Here is a 7,629-nt window from a genome sequence, read left to right as displayed (position 1 = left end):
TGGTCACATGACCAAACGTGATGAGCCCATAGATTTGGTCATGTGGCCAAATCAAGGAGAAACCATAGATTTTGTGCCCAATTTTTTTTATCATATAACCAAATCTTTAGACTACCAAATGCTAGGTTGCATGACCAAAACTTGTGATACCAGCAGATTTGGTCACATGGCTAAATCTTGCAGCTTATTCATTGGAGAAAATTCCGCCAAGATTTGGCCACACATGACCAAAACTTATGGAATTCAATGACCAAAATCTTGCAAAGCCCATAGATTTGGTCATGTGGCCAAATTTTTGAGAGCTCATAGATTTGGTCTCTACGTTTTGATCATATGACCAAATCTTTGGACTATCCAACATTTGATCGCATATGGCCAAAACTTGTGGAGCCTACAGATTTGGTCTTATGGCAAAATCTTGGAGCTCCATCTTATTGCCTATTCACGGTCCAAATTCCTCCACAAAAATTTTCTCATATGTCCAAATCTTGGATAGTCCACAGTTTTGAACACATTAACAAAATTGGAGAGCCCATGAGTTTTGGGCATGTGACTTAATCTATGGGTTGTCAAAATCTTCTCTATGTGGTCATATTTGGGGGATACTCAAAGACATAGAGTCCCAAAGATTCGGCCATATGACCAAATCTCTAGGGGCATCCAAAGGATTGCATTTGGACATATAACCAGCTCTTGACAACAATCTATTTCCCAGTCATATCCAAATCTATGGGAGGAGGGGGATTCTCCAAGATTTGGAGACGTGTGCAAACGTATGGGATGATGAACGAGATTTGGTCAAATTACCAAATATTGGCAAGTCTCCACATGTTTGGATAGGTGAGTAAATCATGGACATGTCCACGGTTAGTTCACTACTCCACATCACCAAATATTGGCAAGTCTCCACATGTTTGGATAGGTGATTAAATCATGGACATGACCACGGTTAGGTCACTACTCCACATCTATGGTGGCTCCCCAAGTGTTGGTCACATGTTCAAATCAATGGATATCTCTAAAAAAAAGGTCAATTGAAAAAGATGTGGTCTCAATAACATCTAACAGAACATACATTTGAATCTAAACATAAATTCAAGTCACAATTAAAATGTAAAAAGGGCATATGTTAACATTCCTTGCATGTCTATTCACAAGAGAAATGGCCCTTTAGTTTCATCGCAGTGAATGGGTAAAGATGATGTTCAATGGAGACAGTGGCTACTATTGGGAGGGTACATGCAATTGATGTTAATGATGTATGTCATGGTGAGGTACTAGGATATGGCAATGTGTCAGTCTCTCTGTAGAGAACTGTTTCAATAGTGACATCACACTACCATTTCCTATGCCAAATGAACAAAATGGAGGCAATGACAAAGGTATCCACCATTGATTGTTGTGGAAAGAAATGTTGCCAATTAGCTAAACATGAAGCATTGTTAGATCTATTGAGAGATTATTGGGAGCATAACTTTGCAGGCTCGCACATACTATGTGTATGACTTCATGGACATGGCATGCAATGTGGATGTAGTAGGAACAAGGTAGTACAAGTTCACATTTCATGGTATCGAGATATGTAGTAGGGCATGTTATGAGATGCATGGTATTCCGACCACATCATATTATCGATATAGGGGTCAATTTGAGAATGGCATGCAAAGAGCTATGCATGGGAACAAAGGAATTATCCGAAAATCGTGGGATCATACGAAGTTGGTCAAGGCAATAATTCAATATTTTGTGTAGAACAATTATGAGCAGATGCCCCACATGAGCAAGACATTTAGAGATGGCTCAAGGGAATTGCAACTAGTGATATGTGATGTGAATAAACATGTGGACATTTTGAATGAGGTAAATATGACATTGAAGCAACTAAATCATAAAGAGATGTCCACATCAACCTTTGGTAGGATTTGGAATACAGAGTTCAAACATGGTAGCCTTTCCAAAACAAGTGAGTTTTCAAAATGCACTATATGTAGTGGCATCAAAGATTAGTTGGGGGGCCTCTAAGCGCTAATAAGAATGGAATAGGTTGATGCGACAACAAAAAGCCCACATGTTGCAAAACAACTTAGTTGTAGAAGTCTGTATTATGCATAGCGTTTGAGATCACAATTAAATCCTCAGAAACACTTGTGCATAATTCATGATAAGATGGATCAGAAGAAAACATCCATCCTAAGATTAAAGGTGTGCTCAAAGGAAACAAATAAGTCATTACAATTACTTGTGCTATTGATATCCATGGGCATGGTCATTACGGACACTTCGCTATCGGCTAGTGGACATCTAACCCTAATTTCACAATTGGTTCACTTTCCTTGTGTTTTAGAAACTTGGAAAGATGTGAAAATAAAAAACATGGAGACCTTGCATATGATGAACTGTCGAGGTCAAATATCACATTTATTGAATGCATTTAATTATAGAAAGGCCCTCAATCAACATCATCCCTCCAATTGTTTGGTGCCTCTAGACGATATGGATGTGCATTGTGCATCACAACAACATAGCATTGAACTTGGTACTGATTTCAAGAGGTTGCATGATAACTTGATGTTACAGTTAGATAATTGTGTATCAGAGAATAAGAATCAATATTTTTTGCATATCTTTCATTTGTTGGTTGCTAGAGGATATATTGGTCTTGTGATTGAGTACTGGAAAAACATGATAGAGGAGCTAGGCAAATCTAATGTCCAAGATGGAGGTTTATATGAAACATTTTGGCCACGAACAGGTGTAGTAGACATCAATGAAAATGTTGATGATGATTTCTTGGGTCTACAAGAATTTAATGACCACTATTGTTGTCCTCTAAGGAAAAGACCTTAGGAAGCATTTCAACCTATGATTGATGTTAGAAAGGGAGACTTTGTCCTTGTTTGACTAGCAGAGCCAATCTACCTAATTTGGCTAGGTGTAGCTCAAAGCAATGTTGATGTGAACAAGACATCTGAGAACTATAAGAAAGTTTCAATACAGTATTAGGCACCAGTAGTAAAAGGCAGAATGCAAGTGATGCTGAGGTTTATGCAGATTGTTGGAAAAAATATTGGATGTGTAATAAGAAAGATGCAATCTGTTGGGAACTTGTGGACTCAGTAATAATTGCATGGGTCACAAAGGGACAGAAAATTCCATAGAATATCAAGATTCCTCCAAATGTATGTGCAAAATCTCAAGGGAGTTTGCAATGACTAGAAGGATGCGATGAACTTGAAGGCTAGAGACATCACATGGATTGTCTCCATTAATGGCATAGAGCATGTAGTTTTTGTTTGGTTGATAGTATATGTTGGTTTAATGTTCTTTTAGCTTGTTTTTTTAGAATGTTGAGAATGGAATGGTTCTTTTGAATTTGTGTTCCAATATAAACGATGTTTATAAACACCACCTATATGATTTCGATCAACCTTGAACTTCAATATCTAGAAGATTGTTACAATACTAATGCATGTTTTTTAGAGTTATGCAATCATGTAAAGGTTTATACCAGAATTGCTAAGAAATATTCTTATTTTACATGTTCTTAAAGATAAGCTCCTTGCAGAAGAGGAGAACCAAATTTAATGAAATTATCAAAATCATCGAAATTACCAAAATTAATTTCATGCATACAAATTGGATTTTTCCAAAATAAGTGGAATTTTCCAAACTCCCTAATACGAAAATTCAAACTTAAACTTGCATTTGCATTTCATAGAAATGCAATTACAAGATTTAGAAGTGTAGCACTTGAGAAAGAAAAGGAAGGAGAAGATAAAGAAGAGGAAAAAGGAAGGAAGAGGAAGAGAAGGAGAATGAGAAGGAGACGGAAGGAGAGAAAAGGAAGAAAGAGGAGGACAAGAGAAGGAAGAGAGGGGAAAAGAAGAAGAAAGAGAGAAGAGGAAGAAAGAGGAGGAGAAGAGAAGGAAGAAAGGGAAAAATAAGAAGAAGGAGAAGGAGAAAAAGCGGGAAGAGAAGGAGGATACGAAGAAGAAGAAGACGAAGAAGACGAAGAAGAAGAAGAAGAAGAAGAAAGAAACACTCTCAGCAACAACAACGTAGACGACAACTGAAACAAAGACAACGAAGTAGAAAGAAAAAGAAAAAAACAAGAAAAGAGTGAAAGAAAAAGAACAAGGAAGAACCAGGACACCGAAACAAAGAAATAGTAAGAAAGACAGGAGAGCATTGAAGACATAAAAATAGAAAAGGTGGACTCATGAAGAAGTAAAGCAAAGATGGCCACAGCAAAAAGGCCGGATGAAAAAGAAAAGACAAAAAGACAGCCACACAACAAAAAAAGAATGATAACCTTCTGGGCAAGTCAAGCTTCAAGGCGCATTAAAATGTGGGTTGGAATGCATTTTCTTCACGCATTGATGCCTACAAGCCTTGCAGATCCAAAATTTTCTACCTAGTCTTCATTGGCACCACCAACCAAGCTTAACAAGGGAATAGTCTTATGATTTTTTTTCTTTCTCTCACCATCTACACCACACCCACTCTCAATCTCTTCAAAGTGTGTTCTAAAAAATCAACTCTTCAAAGTGTGTTCTAAAAAATCAACTCTTCAAAGAGTGTTCTAAAAAATCAACTCTTTAAAGCGTGTTCTAAAAAATCCAAAAATCTTCTAAAGCCTGTTGCTCTTTATTTTATTTTAACTTATGTCCCTTAATTAGTCGTTATTTAAGCTTGAGTCATTCCACTTCTTAGCTAAACACTTCAGATAAAGAATTTGTGCACTTGCCTAAACCTAAGGACATAATCCTTGCACAAGTAACATAAGTACACTAAAGATATTAGAAGCTAATTAGTCCATATGCTTCAAGCAGCACGGCACATGGTTCTTCTCGAACATAGTCGCTTACTACATGCCAAAGTATGACACTGTGCATGCACCATAACCTCTCCATCAAATTCTTCCAAGTACATCTCTAGATGGGGAGACCATGGTGGGGGCACAAGCCTAGTCCATGGTATAACTTATCGGCTTGATTCGCTTTGAATGAGCAGGAACTCCCTAGATCTTCAAACAAGACAAGCTTCTTCCACTTGCTCTTCTTTGACTATCTTCATAATCACAATAAACACCTCACCACTGAAGATGTAACAAGCAAAAATGATTCCCAATCTCTAGTACCACCTTTAGATCTAGGGATCATACATTATCGCACCAAACATTTTTGGACCACCATATGGGACCAAACCAATCACAACCCAAGAGTTGAGGCCTTGCTTCAAACATTTCTACGCCAACACTACACGATGTAGCCTCGATAAACTTCCTTCCTCCCAAAGGCCTCCCACAATCTACCTCCCAAAATATATCTCTAGCTGTAAAGCTCATGGACATGTCTCTTCACTATCTACATCTTCGACCATTGACACCTCTTCAAAACTAGAAGAAGCTTTTAAAATAGCAATATGTGAGGATACAACAAGGGTAGAGCATACACATTAGGAAGGAAGAAGAAATACTAAGGGATTAAGATCAAAGGTTGATTTATATGGTAACTTGCAAAAGGTGAAATCAATGGTAAAAAAAGTAGCACATGGAGCTTCCAAATCACAATTTATGTGCACCCTTGCACCATCCATGTGTCAATAAAGATGGTGCAAGGGTGCACATAAATTGTGATTTGGAAGCTCCATGAGAGCTATAAAAGGATGTACTTGGATCAATTTTAATGCAAGATGATTATTGCGTATTTTGTCTCCAATTAGTCCATTGTTAATTACATAATTTATCAAGCCTAAGGATGTACTTGGATCAATTTTAATGCAAGATGATTATTGTGTATTTTATCTCCAATTAATCCATTGTTAATTACATAATTTATCAAGCCTTCTAGTTCTCTTAATCACTTAACTATGAAGTTAGTTAGTTTTGATCCTCCATAGCCTAGCCTAGATCTATGTCTTCCAACATGGTATCACAACCATGGTGGCTAGGATGTGGTGTATCTAGTTTAGTCTATGACAGTTTAGACTTAGGGATTGAGAGAGAACACTTTTGAGAAATTTTACAACAGTGAGATGCTATTTCAAGGCAAAAGATAAGAAGAAGATACAGAAGCTGAGGTGAATAAGCACCAGTGCTATAGCATTTTGACCACCTTTACTCAATTGTCCCGGTTGCCAACGGACATTGTGAAGAGAAAAAGGAGACCTTAGTGCTTTAAAAAAAACAGTGTAAATCAAGGGCTAGTTCACATGTACCTATCATTTCCACGTGCTTTCATGTGTTGTGGGCTTTGTCAAGGGAGCCATCACCAACATTGGTAACAAAGTCATCGAGAAAGTCTTCATCATCAAATCTCATTGGTAAAAACTTGGCTACCTACAACAGCATAAATAAATATTTTCACAAAATAATTGTGACATTTGTAAATGCCTCCAATACGAGCAAGCAAAGCCTCGATTATGAGTCACAAAAGCATGTAATCTTTGATGTAGTGCAGCCAAATGAGAATAAGTGTGTATGTGAAAGTAAAGAAAGAGGGTGTGTGTGTGTGTGTGTGTGTGTGTGAGAGAGAGAGAGAGAGAGAGTACGTCTACACTAATTATAGTCATAAGAAACGTTTCGAGGTTTCGAAAGTTTCGGTTTTTTTTCGAAAGGTTTTGTTCGCCGCTAAAAAAACCGCAGGTTTCGAAAAATGATATACATGTATGTATGTATACATACATACATATAAATATGTATATACATACATACATATACATACGTTTCGAAGGTTTCAAATGGACGAATCCAGTGCTACGAAAGATCGTTTAAATATATATGTATGTATGTATACATAAGTATATATATACATACATATACATACATTTCGAAGGTTTCGAACGGATGCAACGAAGGGCAAGCCATGGGTCATTAGAAGATAGTTCTCTAAGCATTTTTCAGTGGGATAGGAGAATCATCAATTTAGGATATGTATGTAGCCAAGGGGAGTTACACAGGGACATGATTTTCATTCAATTTTGAGGTGTTTAGACCAAGGTGAGTTGCACATGGACATGATTTTCCCTTGCAACCGCCTATTGTAAGTTCCAAGGTGTGTTTGGACCAAGAGGGCAACGTCAAAAAACCTTAAAAACCTGAAAACTTAAAAAAGAGAGAGGAAGAAAACGCAACTTGAAATTTGGGAAAATTTATTGTACTGTAGAGGTTTTCGAGGGTTTTTGAAACTATTTCGAAGAGTCAAGGTCAAAAGTTAGAAACGGGTTTTTTGTGACTATGGCTCTAATTGGAGAAACATCAAAGATCCTCAATTGCAGGGTCTAGACAAGTGTTCACTCTCAACAAAAAGAAGACTCAAGGTGATTTCTTTGGCCTCAATGAAGTCTTTGCTTGAAACTATCATATAACAATGTGATTTTATGCTATGTTTGGCCTCAATGAAGTTTTTGTTTGAAACTATCAATGTAATAGTGTATTTTTTGATGTTTGTTTAATGAAAAGTTTATGGATAGCACAATGAATGAAAAGGCCAAGGTGGAAATGCATGCATGAGATGTGTTTGTGCCTAACACCTTTATTGCTTTAGTAAATAAAATACATGTATGAGATGTGATGGTGCCTAATACTTTTCATTGCAACCTTGTTGCAAAATAGTGGTATGTTAATGG

The sequence above is a fragment of the Cibotium barometz genome, chromosome 15, assembly GCF_041138505.1.
Source record: "Cibotium barometz isolate CiBa-2024 chromosome 15, ASM4113850v1, whole genome shotgun sequence".
NCBI classification, from domain to species: Eukaryota; Viridiplantae; Streptophyta; class Polypodiopsida; order Cyatheales; family Cibotiaceae; genus Cibotium; species Cibotium barometz.
This window is presented reverse-complemented; position numbering follows the sequence as displayed.